The sequence below is a fragment of the Budorcas taxicolor genome, chromosome X (genome assembly GCF_023091745.1).
Source record: "Budorcas taxicolor isolate Tak-1 chromosome X, Takin1.1, whole genome shotgun sequence".
NCBI lineage: Eukaryota > Metazoa > Chordata > Mammalia > Artiodactyla > Bovidae > Budorcas > Budorcas taxicolor.
In genome coordinates, this window is record NC_068935.1 from 75,002,506 (window position 1) to 75,020,596 (window position 18,091).

The following is an 18,091-nucleotide window of genomic DNA, read 5'->3' on the forward strand; positions in this document are numbered from 1 at the left end:
TCAATTAAGCTTTCAGTTAACTACATGTAAGAAACAGTGGTCAAATTGGTTGATTGGAAACAATCTGTCCATCCACTTTTGTTTGAATCTCTTAATAAGGATTGAGGCAAAGCATTTTTAAGACAGATTTTTCTTGGTAGATGGTTTATTATCATTTTGTCCCTTCTTGGAATCTGGTGAATGAGGGAAAAAAAAAAAAAAAAGAATCTTAAGCCAACTGAGAACCATACTGGGAAAAAAAAACAAAAACAAAAAAAACAAAAAAGCACTGTTCTTTTACAGTGGTATTTCGCAGACACACTTTGTTCTAAATGTTGTAAATAAATAACTTGAGGAACATTGGAGTTACAGTTAGAATTAGTAGTTACTTTATATGTACAACAGCAATTATAGCATGGCATTATGATATAAAATGATGAAACTGACATATTTTGAAAAAGGTTATGAAAACATTGATTCTACAAATTTAGTTGATATCTTTAAATGTAAAGAATATTTTTCCATTGCCTTTTCTCAAGCCTTATTGATACATGAAAGTCAAGTGAAAGTGTTAGTTTCTCAGTCATGCGCAACTCTTTGCGACCCCATGGATTGTAACTCACCAGGCTCCTCTGTCTATTGAATTCTCCAAGCAAGAATACTGGAGTGGGTAGCCATTCCCTTCTCCCAGGGATCTTCTTGACCCAGGGATTGAACTCAGGTCTCCTGCACTGCAGCCAGATTCTTTACCATCTGAGTCACTAGGAAAGCCCTTACTGATATATAACAATATCTTATTTATATATAATATTGTCTAAATTTAAGGTAAATAATGTGTTGATTTGATACACTTAAATAGTTGCAAAATTATTACCACCATAGGGTTAGGCTAACACCACCATTGCATTTCTTCTTTTGTGGTAAAAGCATTTAAGATCAACTTTCTTAGCAACTGTCAAGTATATAATACAGCATTATTTATAATCACCATGTTGTACATTAGACCCTAAGAACTTATTCATCTTATAGGAAGCTTACACCCTTTGACCATCATCTCCCTGTTTTCCCAGCACTCAGCCCCTGGTAACTACTCTCCATTCTCTCATTCTATGAATTTGGCTTTTTTAGTTTCCACATATAAATGGAGTATAGTATTTGTCTTTCTCTATCTGACTTACTTCCCTTAGCATAATACTTTCAAATTTCATCCATGTTGTAAATGTATACCATTAACTTATAAATGTAATCAATATATTTTACTCTATTTACACATTCATTTATTTGTTCATCTAATAAAAATGTATATGTTAAACTCCTCCTATATGTAAGATACTATTCTGTGTGCTAGGAATGTAATAGTGAGAAAAATCTGGTCCTGACTTCATGGTGATTACAGCCTGGTAAGGAATATGGGTGGGGTGGGGGGTCAAATGAATGCATTAATAGTATCATAACTATAATAAGTGCTACAAATGCAAGATACTTGGAGCTATGAGAGCCTATATTAGGGGTGTTTCACCTTGTCAAAGTTGTCAGTGAAGGCTAGCCTAAAGAAAAGATGCTTAAGCTCTATGGAGACACAAACAGAACATACTTGTGGACACAGTCGGGGAAGGAGAGCGCAAGACAAATTGAAAGAGTAGCATTGAAACACATATATTACCATATATAAAACATATAGCCAGTGGGAATTTGTTGTATGATGCAGAGAGCTCAAACCCAGTGTTCTATGACAACTTAGAGGGGTGAGATGGAGTGGGGGTTGGGAGAGAGGTTCAAGGCAGAGGGGACATATGTATACCTATGGCTGATTCATGCTGATGTATGACAAAAACCAACACAATATTGTAAAGCAATTATCATCCAATTAAAAATTAATTAATTTAGAAAAGAGAAAGTATGCTTAAATTCTGATGTGATGGAAACATGGGATGATAATGAAGTTGGGGAAGGGAAGATTATAGAAGGAGTAGCTTCCAGTCCTAAGGCACAGATTGGGTTCTCAGAGGCTAAAGGGTGTATGGTAACTATGGGGTATGTCTGTGCATGCAAAGTGAGGAGAAAAGTAATGTAAGATGAGGCTGAAGATATGAGAATTATTCAGACCATGTAATCCGTGTTAAGGAATTTTATTTTTCTTTACATGAAAAGTTGTGGAATACAGCCACTTTCAGAGATCATTTGGCAGTATACTGCAAAGCCAAACATAATGATACCATATGATCCAGCAATCACATTCCCAAGTACTTACCCAATTGATTTAAAATGTCTACATAAATACCTTCTTATGATTGTTTATAGTAACTTTATTTATAATCCCCCCAAAACAAAATGCTCTTCAACATGTGAATAGATAAGCAAACTGTTGTACATCCGTATAATGGTATACTATGCATGGATAGCTACCATGTCATGCAAAGATGCAGCTTAATTTTAAATGTATATTGTTAAGTGAAAGAATGCAGCTTAAAACTATATGTTGTATGATCCCAGATACATCATATTTTAGAAAAGGCAAATTTATACAGACAATAAAAAGATCATGGGTCACCAGTGCAGAGAAAGAGGGAGAGAGGTGTATTAGTGAGGCACAAGAGAATTTTTAGGTTGGTGAATTATTCGGTATGATGCTATAATGTAGGATATGCATCTGTCAAAACCTACAGAACTTTACAGCACAAAAATTGAACCTTAATATATGCAAAGTGAAGACATCATTTAGGAGACTGGAGGATCCCAGAATAGGATTTAGAATGTGACAAAACAACTAAATTGCATTATAAATGTATGAAACAATCTCAATAAAGAAGACGGAGAAAAAGTGCACGTATAAGTAAATTTGGAAAGGAGTGGAGTCTGTAGAACTAAAAGGCAAACAAAACTATACATATTCACTGAAGTCTAGTTGATAAAATTGTTTCCATGGGGATATGTGTTAATAATTTTGATACTTTTATGCATGTGTACAGGAAATAAACAGTTAAGTAAATGCATGGTGGATGGTAGGAACCAGTTGTCTTATTTTTGAAATAAAGTAGGAGAACATAGGTTAAAAGGGGGGGATGAGGCGAAATGGCTTAATTGCTAATGGATTGGAGTTTCAAATATATGTATATTCTTTTGCTAACAAAGTCCCATCTAGTCAAAGCTCTGGTTTTTTTTTTTTTTGTTTTTTTTTTTTTTTTTTTACAGTAGTCATGTATGAATGTGAGAGTTGGACCATAAAGAAAGCTGAACACTGAAGAATTGATGCTTTTCAACTATGGTGTTGGAGAAGAGTCTTGAGAGCTCCTTGGACAGCAAGGAGATCAAACCAGTCAATTGTGAAGGAAATTTGTCCTGAATGTTCATTAGAAGGACTGATGCTGAAGCTGAAACTCCAATACTTTGGCCACCTGATGTGAAGAGTTGACTCATTGGGAAAGACCCTGATGCTGGGAAAGACGGAAGGCATAAAGACGGAAGGCATAAGGAGAAGGGGACAATGGAGGATGAGATGGTTGGATGGCATCACTGACTCTATGGACATGAGTTTGAGCAAGCTCCAGGAGTTGGTGATGACCAGGGAATCCTGGTGTGCTGCAGTCCATGGGGTTGCAAAGAGTTGGACACGACTGAGCAACTGAACTGAACTGAACGGGTATCCTTGTATATGTGCTTGAGCTCAGATGTGTCCAACTCTTCTGTGATCCCATGGACTGAAGCCTGACAGGCTCCTCTGTCCATGGGATTTTTCAGGCAAGAATACTGGAATGGGTTGCCATTTACTCCTTCAAGGGATCTTCCCGATGTAGGGATCAAACTCACAATTCCTGTGTCTCCTGCATTGCAGGCAGATTCTTTGTCCAATGAGCCATCAGGAAAACCAAGATATATATAACATATGGATTAGTATACACATATATATTTCCTCATTCTGTCAATAGAGAGGGCATAAAAGAAACAACAAAAAGCACATCTTTTATGCTTTGAAAAGCACATGTTTCAAATATTATTTGAAAGCACATGTTTTCAAATACTATTCTCCAATAAACTGAAATAGATCCTTTAGCTGTTTTTAATTAGAATATTTTTGATATCAAGGGAACATATCATGCAAAGATGGGCATGATAAAGGACCGAAACGACAAGGACCTAACAGAACCAGAAGAGATTAATAACAGGTGGCAAGAATACACAGAACTGTATCCCCTAAAAAAGGTCTTAATGACTTGGATAACCATGAGGGTGTGGTCAGTTCTCTAGAGTCAGACATCCTAGAGTGGGAGGTCAAGTGGTCCTTAGGAAGCATTACTATGAATCAAGTCAGTGGAGGTGATGGAATTACAGATGAGCTATTTCAAATCCTAAATGATAATGCTGTTAAGTGTTGAACTCAATATGCCAGCAAATTTGGAAAACTCAGCAATGGCCACAGGACTAGGAAAGATCAGTTGTCATTCCACTCTCAAAGAAAGGGAATGCTAAAGAATATTCAAACTACCATACAATTGTACTCATTTCACATGGTAGCAAGGTAATGCTCAAAATCCTTCAAGCTAGGCTTCAACAGTACATGAACCAGGAACTTCTAGATGTACCAGGTGGATTTAGAAAAGGCAGGGGACCCAGAGATCAAATTGCCAGCATCTGCTGGATCATAGAAAAAGAAAGAGAATTCCAGGAAAACATCTGCTTCATTGACTATGCTAAAGCCTTTGACTGTGTGGATCAGTGCAAACTGTGGAAAGAGATAGGAATACCTGCCTCCTGAGAACCCATATGCAGGTCAAGAAGTAACAGTTAGAACTGGACATGGAACAATGGATTGGTTCAAAATTGAGAAAGGCTGTATATTGTCACCCTGTTTATTTAACTTCTATGCAGAGTACATCATGTGAAATGCCAGGCTTGATGAATCAGAAGCTGTAATCAAGATATGCAGATGATACCACCCTAATGGTAGAAAGCAAAGAGGACTATAGAGCTTACTGGCAAAGGTGAAAGAAGAGCGTGAAAAAGCTAGCTTAAAACTCAACATTCAGAAACTAAGATCATGGCATCTGGCCCTATTATTTCATGGTTAATAGATGGGAAACAATGGAAACAGTGGCAGGCTTTTTGTTCTTGGGTTCCAATATCACTGTAGATGGTGACTCCAGTCATGAAATTAAGAGACACTTACTCCTTGGAAGAAAAACTACAGGAAACCCAGACAGCATATTCAAAAGAAGAAACATCTCTTTGCCAACAAAGGTCTCTATAGTCAAAGCTATGGTTTTTCCAGTAGTCATGTATGGATGTGAGACTATAAGGAAAGCTGAGCACTGAAGAACTGATGCTTTTGAACTATGATGTTTGAGAAAACTCTTCAGAGTCCTTTGGGCTGCAAGGAGATCCAACCATTCCATCATAAAGGAAATCAGTCCTGAATATTCATTGGAAGGACTGATGCTGAAGGTCAAAGTCCAATACTCTGGCCACGTGATGGGAAGAACTGACTCATTTGAAAAGACCCTGATGCTGGGAAAGATTGAAGGCATGAGGAGAAGGGGATGACAGAGGATGAGATGGTTGGATGGCACCACCGACTCAATGGACATGACTTCGAGTAAACTCTGGGAGCTGGTGATGGACAGGAAGCCTGGCGTGCTGCAATCCATGTGGTCACAAAGAGTCAGACATGACTGAGCGACTGAACTGAACTGAACCTTGATGGCTCAGTGGTTAAGAATATGCCTGCAAATGCAGGAGTTATGGGTTAGATCCTTGGTCTGAGGAGATCCCCAGGAGAAGGAAATGACAATCCACTCCAGTATTCTTGCCTGGGAAATTCCATGGACAGAGGAGCCTGGCAGGGTACAGCCTAAGTGGTCACAAAGAGTTGGACACAATAACTGAACAACAACAAGGATCTATGGTATAGCACAGGGAACTCTACTCAGTACACTTTAATGGCCTACATAGGAAAAGAATCTAAAAAAGAGTGGATATAGGCATATAACTGATTCACTTTGCTTTACACCTGAAACTAACAAATATTGTAGACCAACTATATTCCAATAATTTTTTTTCAGTAGTCATGAACTGATATGAGAGTTGGACTATAAAGAAAGCTGAGCACTAAAGAATTGGTACTTTTAAACTGTGGAGTTGGAGGCAACTCTTGAGAGTCCCTTGGATAGCAAGATCAAACCGGTCAATCCTGAAGGAAATCAACCCTGAATATTCATTGGAAGGGCTGATGTTCAAGCTGAAGCTCCAATACTTTGGCCACCTGATGTGAAGATCCAACTCATTGGAAAAGATCCTTATGCTGGGAAAGACTGACAGCAGGAAGAGAAGGGGGGAGCAGGGAATGAAATGGTTGGATAACCTCACTGACTCAATGGGCATGAATTTGATCAAACTCCGGGAGATAGGAAGGACAGCGAAGCCTGACATGCTGCAGTCCATGGGGTCATGAAGGGTTGGACATTACATAGCAACTGAACAAAAACACTTTATATTGGACTATAGTTGATTTACACTGTTGTGTTAGTTTCAGGTGTATAGCAAAGTGATTCAGTTACGTGTACACGTGTGCTAAGTCACTTCAGTCATGTACTACTCTTTGGGACCATAGCCCACCTGGATCCTCTGTCCATGGGATTCTCCAGGCATGAATACTGGAGTGGGTTGCCATGACCTCCTCTAGGGGATCTTCCTGACTCAGGAATAGAACCCATGTCTCTTTTGTCTCCCATACTGGCAGGCAGGATTTTTTTTTTACCACTAGCACTACCTGGGAAACCCTGCGGTATACATGTACATATATCTATCCTTTTGCAAATTCTTTTTCCATTTAGTTTATTACAGAATTTTGAGCAAAATCTTGTGCTATAGAGTAGGTCCCTGTTGGTTATCTATTTTGAATATAGTACTGGCTCTTTCCTTTTGTCTTTGTTTGTAGAAGATCTTTTCTGCTAGTCTTCAGATCATTCTCATCTATAGTTTCTCTGTAAATAGTTATAGTTTTGGTGTGCCTGTGCAAATGAGCTCAAGCTCTTTCTCTTCCATCATCTTGGCCACTCTTTAGAACTTTATCATCTTGCAAAACTGAAACTCTATTACTTGGTCAGCAACAGTTTCCCATTTCTCCCTCCCTTCCATCCCTGGAAACCACAATGTTCTGTTCATTTTCTAGAGATTTTACTATTTTAGATAACTCATATAAATAGGGTCATAAACTTACTATATTTTTGTGACTGGCATGCAGCACTTAGCCTAATGTTAACAAAGATCATTCATTTTGTAGAATGACTACTAAATATTGAGCACCTAAGTTGTGCTTGTAAATTTCTACAAATTATATTATTTAACCCTCACAGCATCCTTATGAAATCAGTTTTAATCCCCCATTTTAGAGTTTAGTTAAATAAGGATCAAATCAGTTAAGTGACTTTTCCAAGGGTCATCCAGCCAAATGTGATCCAGAGCACTTAAGTGTGTTTTCTCCAAACCCCTTGTTCTTTCCATTAGGCTACTATGTGACAGCCATGTTGAATTAATCAACAGCCATTAGGAAGACACTGAAACTAAATCCATTGACCAAATCAACTTTCTGCCTCTCCAATAACTGATTATTTGTTTTGTTTCAATTTGAGGAAGAAGTATACATGGACATGTGGATTTTTCTAAGAAATGCTGATAAGTAACAGGAATAGGCTCTCAGGAAAATATAGTCCTGGAATGTTCATAATAAAACTCTAAGGGGTGGTCCAAAGATAGTGGAGGAATAGGATGGAGAGATCACTTTTTCCCCAACAAATTCATTGAAAGATCATTTGAACGCTGAGCAAATTCCACAAAACAATCTCTGAACACTGGCAGAGGACACCAGGCACCTAGAAAGGCAGCCCTTTGTCTTTGAAAGGAGGTAGGACACAATATAAAAGATAAAAAGAGAGACAAAAGAGTTAGGGATGGAAACCTGTCCTGGGGAGGGAGTATTTAAAGAGGAGAGGTTTCCAAACACCAGGAAACCCTCTCACCGGCGGGTCTGTGGGGGAGTTTTGGAATCTCAGAGGGGAACATAACCAGGAGGATAAATAAATAAATAAAACCCACAGATTATGTGCTTAATGGCAACTCCCAGCAGAGAAGTAGCCCAGACACTCACATCCACCAACAGCAAACAGGGGCTGAATAGGGAGGAGTGGGCTGCATTGCTTAGGGTAAGGATTGCCTCCCTGAGGGCGATTTGAGGGAGCTAACATGAGATAGCAACCCAAATTGTGGGTTAGCCAGAGAGAGAGGCGGTTGGGGAGGCGGGGGGGAGAGAGAGAGAACTATCCCACGAAAAGCCCTAACCTAAGGCACTGCCAGCCCACTCATAGAACAAAGGACTGAGCGAACACTAGAGGAGAGCTAGCTGGCTGCGGACTGGCCCATCCCCCGCCAGAGGCAGGGAAACAGGCAGGTGGCAGCCAGAGCCAGAATGGGGCAAACTCGGCCCCAGAGACAGCATCCTCTACCAAACTGCAACCAGGCTTCCAGTTCTAACCAAGACTTCCTGGGATTCTGGACATTTGACATCTGCTGGGAGGGTTACAGCCAGAGATCATCTCCCCAGAAGAGACACATAGCACATCTGAGAGGGCACACCCACTGCCACCCAGGAAATCAAGCAGCTGGGACCAGGGAGGTGATAAGATGCATTGCACCTGGGAAGAGTGTGCTCTCCAAGCAGCTGGTCGCCTTGAGCTGCCTGGACCTCAGAAGGGCACAAAACGCAGGCCCAACTGAGTCTGCACCTTTGTGGAATACCCGAGAACCTGAACCTGAGTGGCTTAGATCTGGGAAGTGCATGCAACCCAGGGCCCACTTTAGACAGTTCCACTGCAGAGCAACCTGAAGCCTGAGCAGTGTAGACTGGAAAAGCACACACACTGTGAGCAGACACAAACCCAGTGTGGCTGAGACACTGCGAGCACTCTCCACACACAACAATGATACTTGTTTGCAGTGTTCCTCCCTCCCCACAACACTGAACAAGTGAGCCTAGGTAAGTGACCACCTTCGCTCCCTTGTGTCAGGGCAGAAATTAGACACTGAAGAGACCTGCAAACAGAAGAAATCAGAATAAACAGAGGGGACCACCTTGGAAGTGACAGGTGCAAAGGATTAAAACCCTGTAGTTAACACTAACTGCATTGGAAGGGGCCTATACATCTTGAGAAGTATAAGCTGGAACAAGGAACTATCAGAAACTGAACTGACACCACACTGCCCACAACAGCTCCAGAGAAATTTCTAGATATATTTTTACTATTATCATTCTTTTAATTAAAAAAAATTTTTATTATTAGGCCCTCTGTTACTCCTTTACTTTCAATTTTTATAACCTATTACCTTACAAAAAAGACCCTATTTTAAAAGCAAACTTCATATATATTTTTTATAATTTGTGTGATTTTGTTTTGTTTTCTTTTTAATATTGTATTTTTGAGAGTGTAATCTCTACTTAAGATTTTTAATCTTTGCTTTCTGGTATTTATTATCAAATTCGTACCTTTAAGAATCCACTCTTCAGTACTCATTTTTACTTAGGAGGGTGATTATTGGCTTGATTACTATCTCTCACTTTTGACTCTTCTTTTTCTCCATCAGGTCATCTCTATCTCCTCCCTCCCCCTTCTCTTCTCTACCCAACCTTGTGAATCTCTGTCTGTGTTCTGGGCTGTGGAGAACACTTAGGGAACTGATTACTGGCTGGACCTGTCTCTCTCCTTTTGATTCCCCCTTTTATCCTCCTGATCACCTCTGTCCCCTTCTTTCCTCTTCTCTTCTCTATGTAAATCCATAAACCTCTCTGAGGGTTCCAGATTATGGAGAGTACATAGGGAACTGATTACTAGCTAGAGTGCTCTCTCCCCTTTTGATTCCTCCTATTCTCCTCCTGATCACTTCTATCTCGCTCCTCCCTCTTCTCGTCTCCATATAACTCTGTGAACCTCTCTGGGTGTCCCTCCTGTGGAGAAACTTTTCACCATTAACCTAGATGTTTTATTTTCTGTGCTGTATAGATGGAGAAGTCTTGAAGCTACTGTAAGAATAAGACTGAAAAACAGAGGCAGGAGGCTTAAGCCCAAAACATGGGAACACCAGAGAACTCCTGACTCCAGGGAACATTAATCAATAAGAGATCATCCAAAAGCCTCCATACCTACACTGAAACCAAGCACCACCCAAGAGCCAACAAGTTCCAGAGCAAGACATACCATGAAAATTCTCCAGCAACGCAGGAACATAGCCCTGAGCTTCAATATAAAGGCTGCCCAAAGTCACACTAAAACAATAGACATCTCAAAACTCACTACTGGACACTTTATTGCACCTCAGAGAGAAGAAATCCAGCTCCACCCACCAGAACACCATCACAAGCATCCCTAACCAGGAAACCTTGACAAGGCACTCGTCCAACCCCACCCAGGGGAGGAAACTCCGCAATAAAAAGGAACCAAAAAACTGCCAGAATACAGAAAGGCCACCTGAAACACAGCCATCTAAACAAGATGAAAAGGCAGAGAAATACTCAGCAGGTAAAGGAACATTATAAATGTCCACCAAACCAAACAAAACAGGAGGAGATAGGGAGCCTACCTGAAAAAGAATTCAGAATAGTGATAGTAAAAATGATCCAAAATCTTGAAAACAAAAAAAATAGTTACAGATAAATAACCTGGAGACAAGGACTGAGAAGATGAAAGAAACATTTAACAAGGACCTAGAAGAAATAAAGGAGAGTCAATCAATAATAATGCAATAAATGAGATCAAAGACACTCTGGAGGGAACCAACAGTAAAATAATGGAGGCAGAAGATAGGATAAGTGAGGTAAAAGATAGAATGTTAGAAATAAGTGAAGCAGAGAGGAAAAATGAAAAAAGAATTAAAGGAAATGAGGATAACCTCAGGGACCTTTGGGACAACTTCAAATGGCCCAACATTCGAATCATAGGAGTCCCAGAATAGAAGACAAAAAGAAAGGCCATAAGAAAAGACTTGAGAAGATAATAGCTGAAAATTTCCCAAAATGGGGAAGGAAATAGTCACCCAAGTCCAAGAAACCCAGAGTCCCAAACAAGATAAACACAAGGTGAAACATCCCTAGACACATATTAATCAAAAGGAAGAACTGGAGAACCCCAGAGTCAGTAGAAGGAAAGAAATCTTAAAAATTAGGGCAGAAATAAATGCAAAATAAACAAAAGAGACCATAGCAACAATCAACAAAGCCAAAAGCTGGTTCTTTGAAAGGATAAATAAAATTGACAAACCATTAGCCAGACTCATCAAGAAGCAAAGAGAGAAAAATCAAATCAATAAAATTAGAAATGAAAATGGAGAGATCACAACAGACAACACAGAAATACAAAGGATCATAAGAGACTACTATCAGCAATTATATGCCAATAAAATGGACAACGTGGAAGAAATGGACAAATTCTTAGCAAAGTACAATATTCCAAAACTGAACCAGGAAGAAATAGAAAATCTTAACAGACCCATCACAAGCATGGAAATTGAAACTGTAATCAGAAAACTTCCAGCAAACAAAAGCCCAGGTCCAGACGGCTTCACAGCTGAATTCTACCAAAAATTTCGAGAAGAGCTAACACCTATCCTACTCAAACTCTTCCAGAAAATTGCAGAGGAAGGTAAACTTCCAAACTCATTCTATGAGGCCATCATCACCCTAATACCACAACCTGACAAAGATGCCACAAACAAAGAAAACTGCAGGCCAATATCACTGATGAACATAGATGCAAAAATCCTCAATAAAATTCTAGCAATCAGAATCCAACAACATATTAAAAAGATCATACACCATGACCAAGTGGGCTTTATCCCAGGGATGCAAGGATTCTTCAATATCCACAAATCAATCAATGTAATTCACCACATTAACAAATTGAAAAATAAAAACCATATGATTATATCAATAGATGCAGAGAAGGCCTTTGACAAAATTCAACATCCATTTATGATAAAAACTCTCCAGAAAGCAGGAATAGAAGGAACATACCTCAACATAATAAAAGCTATACATGACAAACCCACAGCAAACATTATCCTCAATGGTGAAAAATTGAAAGCATTTCCCCTAAAGTCAGGAACAAGACAAGGGGGCCCACTTTCACTGCTACTATTCAACATAGTTCTGGAAGTTTTGGCCACAGCAATCAGAGCAGAAAAAGAAATAAAAGGAATCCAGATTGGAAAAGAAGAAGTAAAACTCTCACTGTTTGCAGATGACATGATCCTCTACACAGAAAACCTTAAAGACTCCACCAGAAAATTACTAGAGCTAATCAATGAATATAGTAAAGTTGCAGGATATAAAATCAACACACACAAATCCCTTGCATTCCTATACACTAATAATGAGAAAGTAGAAAAAGAAATTAAGGAAACAATTCCATTCACCATTGCAACGAAAAGAATAAAATGCTTAGGAATATATCTACCTAAAGAAACTAAAGACCTATATATAGAAAACTATAAAACACTGATGAAAGAAATCAAAGAGGACACTAATAGATGGAGAAATATACCATGTTCATGGATCGGAAGAATCAATATAGTGAAGATCAGTATACGACCCAAAGCAATTTACAAATTCAATGCAATCCCTATCAAGTTACCAGCAATATTTTTCACAGAACTAGAACGAATAATTTCACAATTTGTATGGAAATACAAAAAACCTCGAATAGCCAAAGCAATCTTGAGAAAGAAGAATGGAACTGGAGGAATCAACCTGCCTGACTTCAGGCTCTACTACAAAGCCACAGTCATCAACACAGTACGGTACTGGCACAAAGACAGAAATATAGATCAATGGAACAAAATAGAAAGCCCAGAGATAAATCCACGCACCTATGGACACCTTATCTTTGACAAAGGAGGCAAGGATATAGAGTGGATTAAAGACAATCTCTTTAACAAGTGGTGCTGGGAAAACTGGTCAACCACTTGTAAAAGAATGAAACTAGGTCACTTTCTAACACTGCACACAAAAATAAACTCAAAATGGATTAAAGATCTAAATGTAAGACCAGAAACTATAAAACTCCTAGAGGAACACATAGGCAAAACACTCTCAGACATAAATCACAGCAGGATCCTCTATGACCCACCTCCCAGAATTCTGGAAATAAAAGCTAAAATAAACAAATGGGATATAATTAAAATTAAAAGCTTCTGCACAACAAAGGAAAATATAAGCAAGGTGAAAAGACAGCCTTCTGAATGGGAGAAAATAATAGCAAATGAAACAACTGACAAACAACTAATCTCAAAAATATACAAGCAACATATGCAACTCAATTCCAGAAAAATAAACGACCCAATCAAAAAATGGGCCAAAGAACTAAATAGACATTTCTCCAAAGAAGACATACAGATGGCTAACACTCACATGAAAAGATGCTCAACATCACTCATTATTAGAGAAATGCAAATCAAAACCACAGTGAGGTACCACTTCACACCAGTCAGAATGGCTGCGATCCAAAAATCTGCAAGCAATAAATGCTGGAGAGGGTGTGGAGAAAAGGGAACCCTCCTACACTGTTGGTGGGAATGCAAACTAGTACAGCCACTATGGAAAACAGTGTGGAGATTCCTTAAAAAATTGCAAATAGAACTGCCATATGACCCAGCAATCCCACTGCTGGGCATACACACCGAGGAAACCAGAACTGAAAGAGACACATGTACCCCAATGTTCATCGCAGCACTGTTTATAATAGCCAGGACATGGAAACAACCTAGATGTCCATCAGCAGATGAATGGATAAGAAAGCTGTGGTACATATACACAATGGAGTATTATTCAGCCATTAAAAAGAATACATTTGAATCAGTTCTGATGAGATGGATGAAACTGGAGCCGATTATACAGAGTGAAGTAAGCCAGAAAGAAAAACACCAATACAGTATACTAACACATATATGGAATTTAGAAAGATGGCAATGATGGCCCTGTATGCAAGACAGAAAAAAAGACACAAATATGTATAGTGGACTTTTGGACTCAGAGGGAGAGGGAGAGGGTGGGATGATTTGGGAGAATGGCATTGAAACATGTATACTATCATGTAAGAATCGAATCGCCAGTCTATGTCCGATGCAGGATACAGCATGCTTGGGGCTGGTGCATGGGGATGACCCAGAGGGATGTTGTGGGGAGGGAGGTGGGAGGGGGGTTCACGTTTGGGATCGCATGTACACCCATGGTGGATTCATGTCAATGTGTGGCAAAACCAATACAGTATTTTAAAGTAAAATAAAGTAAAAATAAACATTTAAATTACAAAAAAAAAAAAGAAAGAAAGAAAGAAAGCTGTGGTACAGATACACAATGGAATATTACTCAGGTATTAAAAAGAATACATTTGAATCAGTTCTAATGAGGTCGATGAAACTGCAGCCTATTATACAGAGTGAAGTAAGCAAGAAAGAAAAACACCAATACAGTATATTAACGCATATATATGGAATTTAGAAAGATGGTAACGATAACCCTATATGTGGGACAGCAAAGGAGACACAGATGTATAGAACAGTCTATTGGACTCTGTGGGAGAGGGCGAGGGTGGGATGGTCTGAGGGAATAGCACTGACTCATGTATATTATCATATGTGAAACAGAGTGCCAGTCCAGGTTCAATGCATAAAACAGGGTGCTCTGGGCTGTTTCTGGGATGACCCTGAGGGATGGGATGGGGAGGGAAGTGGGAGGGGCATTCAGGATGGGGAACACATGTACACCCATGGCTGATTCATGTCAATGTATGGCAGAAATCACTACAATATTGTAAAGTAAATAGCCTCCAATTAAAATAAATAAATTTAAAAATAAATAAAATAATAAAAGAGGGTGAAGTATCAGAGAGATAGTTTTTTGTTGACCTATTAGAAAGCATGTTTGCAGAGGAGGAGGCTGCACAGCAAGGACCAGAGGGCAGTGTCTCAGTGCTGACAGTGGTTCCAGACAACAGCCAGCAGAAGTAAGGGACCACAGTCATACAGCCGCTAGGAAATAAATCCTGCTGAGGACTGAACCTGAAAGGGAAACCCAAGCATCAAATGAGATCACAGTCCCAGCAAGAGCCTTGGTTTTGGCTTGCAAGACCCTGAGCAAAGTATTCAGCTAATATGTACTTGGACACCTGACTCACGGAAACTCCGAGATAGTAAATTTGTGGCAACTTGTTATGTGGTAGTAGGAAACAAATATGTCATCTTTCCTATCTCAGCTCATGTCACTTCTTTCAAGAAGCCTTTTCTAAACCCTGTAATGCCCCATTATTGTACTTGATTTTCTTAATAGCTCCTAATAGAATTTAAAGTCATCCTATTTGCTTTCACTCTTTGCTTACCGTCTTGGTAGTTGTGTTCCCCAGCACCTAGAGTCTTATTTTACACACAATAGGCACTCAATAAATATTTCTTGCCTGGATGAAAAAAAAATAAAACTCTAATATTTCAAGTTTATACAGACAAAGCATTTGGACATGTTTTGACATAAAAGCAAATAATGGAACACTGGGCATTACAGATGTAACAAAGAGATTGTTAAACACTTTGAGCCTAATGTTTATTAAAAACTACCCCTCAATTTTTCAAAAGCCCAAGTAACACCATAAGCAAAGTTTGCTTTTGACTAAGTAACAAAGATGAAGTATTTAAAGCTTTAACTGCTTTAAGTGTTTAGCTCCTTTCTAGGATTAGTACTCAGGTGATGGTGCTGTTTTTCCCCTAGTAGAATCTGCAGTCCAGAACAGTTCTCATTTCCCTGGCACACTGGTCACTTGCTTTCCTCTGTACACAGCCCAGTTAAAATGAACAGAAGAGAGAATTTTCAGGATAGAGCCTTTGTTGGCCATGATTCTGGTCATTGTTAGGTATTATGTGTTAATAAAACTAGCTCCAATTTAACAGGGATAAATGTTAGCCAAACTAAACTTAATCTAGTCTGCCAATACATGAGGACTCATGGCACTAGTAAGGGAGGTGGGTGGGAAGGAGAGAGGATAAAATGTAGATGACTTCTAAGTTATTATGTCTTAAAATTTCTTAGCCAAAACTTGTGGGCTAAGATGTGTCTGTGTGTGCTCATTCGTGTCTAGCTCTTTGCAACCCCACCAGGCCTCTCTGTCCATGGAATTTTCCAGGCAAGAATACTGGAGCAAGATTGCCATTTCCTACTCCAGGGGATCTTTCCAACTCGGGGATCCAACCCATGTCTCTTATGTCTCCTTGACTGGCAGGTGGATTCTTTACTACTGTGTCAATTTCATTGAATCTGAAGACAAAACTTATCTTCATATCAAACATTAGGTATTTTACACATTTGATTGGCTGAACAATCTATCATTGAAAATGAAGCATATAGTAATATCTATCAATGAAAATAGAGGCAATTTAATCCTTTGGTGTCCAAAAGCATCTTCTGGTGAATTTCCTTAGGGGATAATGCCTCTCATTATATAAAACAAACCTTTCCAAATTTGGAATAGAGAATCATTCTGAGAATTAATTTTCTAAATAGTAGAGTGTGGCTTGAAATAGTTTCTCCCTTATACCTTTTTTAAAATTCACATCAAAAGACACTGCTTCTCCATTAAACTTAGTCACTTTTTGACATAAAAATATCCCTTTTCTTTGTCAGCTTTAACACAGTTTATGTGGTTCAGTGGTAAAAGAATCTGCCTGTAATGCAAGAGAGGAATAAGTTGTGGGTTGGATCCCTGGGTCAGGAAGATTCCCTGGAGGAGGAAATGGCAACCTACTCCTGTATTCCTGCCCAGAAAGCCCCATGACACAGGAGTCTGGCGGCCTTCAGTCCATAGGGTGTCAGAACCAGACACGACAGAGCAACTGAGCATGAAGGCATGCAGAAATACTATAATTGTCTAAAGAAACACTACTAAAAACAAAGGAAAAGTGGAAGAGAGCAGATAAAATTTAAAATATGAATATTAAATAATCAAGCTGACAGTCTGAGTTCTCAAACTGTCATAGTTTATCTGATTTACAGATTCATTTTTACATGATCTGAGAAAATCAGTTGAAATTTCTCCTTTTTAAGATCTTGGACTATCTCTTGACTTCCATTTTCTTCTTTGTGCCTTCACTGTACTGTAGAAAGAGAGTGTAGTATGTAGCTATTTTGAAAGGAAGCAATGTGTGAAAAATCAGATGATCAGTCTTCCCACAAATAAGCATAAAATGCAAATATTTCTCTAGGAAAAGCAAAATATAAAGGGCATTGAAGCCTCCCACTTCTTCCTCAATTGAGAACAAAGCATTCTTCTTTCACAGAACCAGGAAGAGCAAAGCTTTAGTAGGCATTTCTCAAAGAGAACATAAATAGAACATAAATTTACTGTGTGAACCTATTTTGTTGTTAAGATAAAATTATGACAACCAGTTTTCAAAACTGGTTTATCTTTTTCCCTCCATATATTTCCATGATAATTAGAATGTAAGTGGATCTAATGGAAATTTCTCTAGGAAAGGTCTATAGTTCATGGAAATGCTAATAAGATGTCCCACCTCAATGTTATAGGGCTTACAAACTTCCCAAATGGAGCCAAATTAAGTCTTCCAATACATAAGACCTTCTAATCTCAAGGTGAAATATGGAGCTTTAGTTGTAATTCAAGATAAAGCAGCCAACATAGAACTTTTACCTCTTCCCCTTCTCCCACATTATTTCAATTACTCTGTGTTTCCGTTTGGCCTCATGTTTAGAATATACCTAACATATCCTTGGTGCTCAGAATTATCTGAGCATAATAAAAATGTGAACTTAAGAGACTTCCCCTGTCATTCAGTGGTTAAGAATCCTTGCAATGCAGGGGACTCTGGTTTGATCCCTGGTTGTGGAACTAAGGTCCCAAATGCCACAGGGCAACAAGCCTGTGCACCACAACTAGAGAGCCCGTTCGTCACAATGAAAGATTCCACATGATGCAAAAAAATCCTAAGTGCCATAATTAAGACCTGACAAAGCCAAATGAATAAATATTTTTTAAATTGTGAACTTAAATCCAGGCTATAACACAGCAGAATA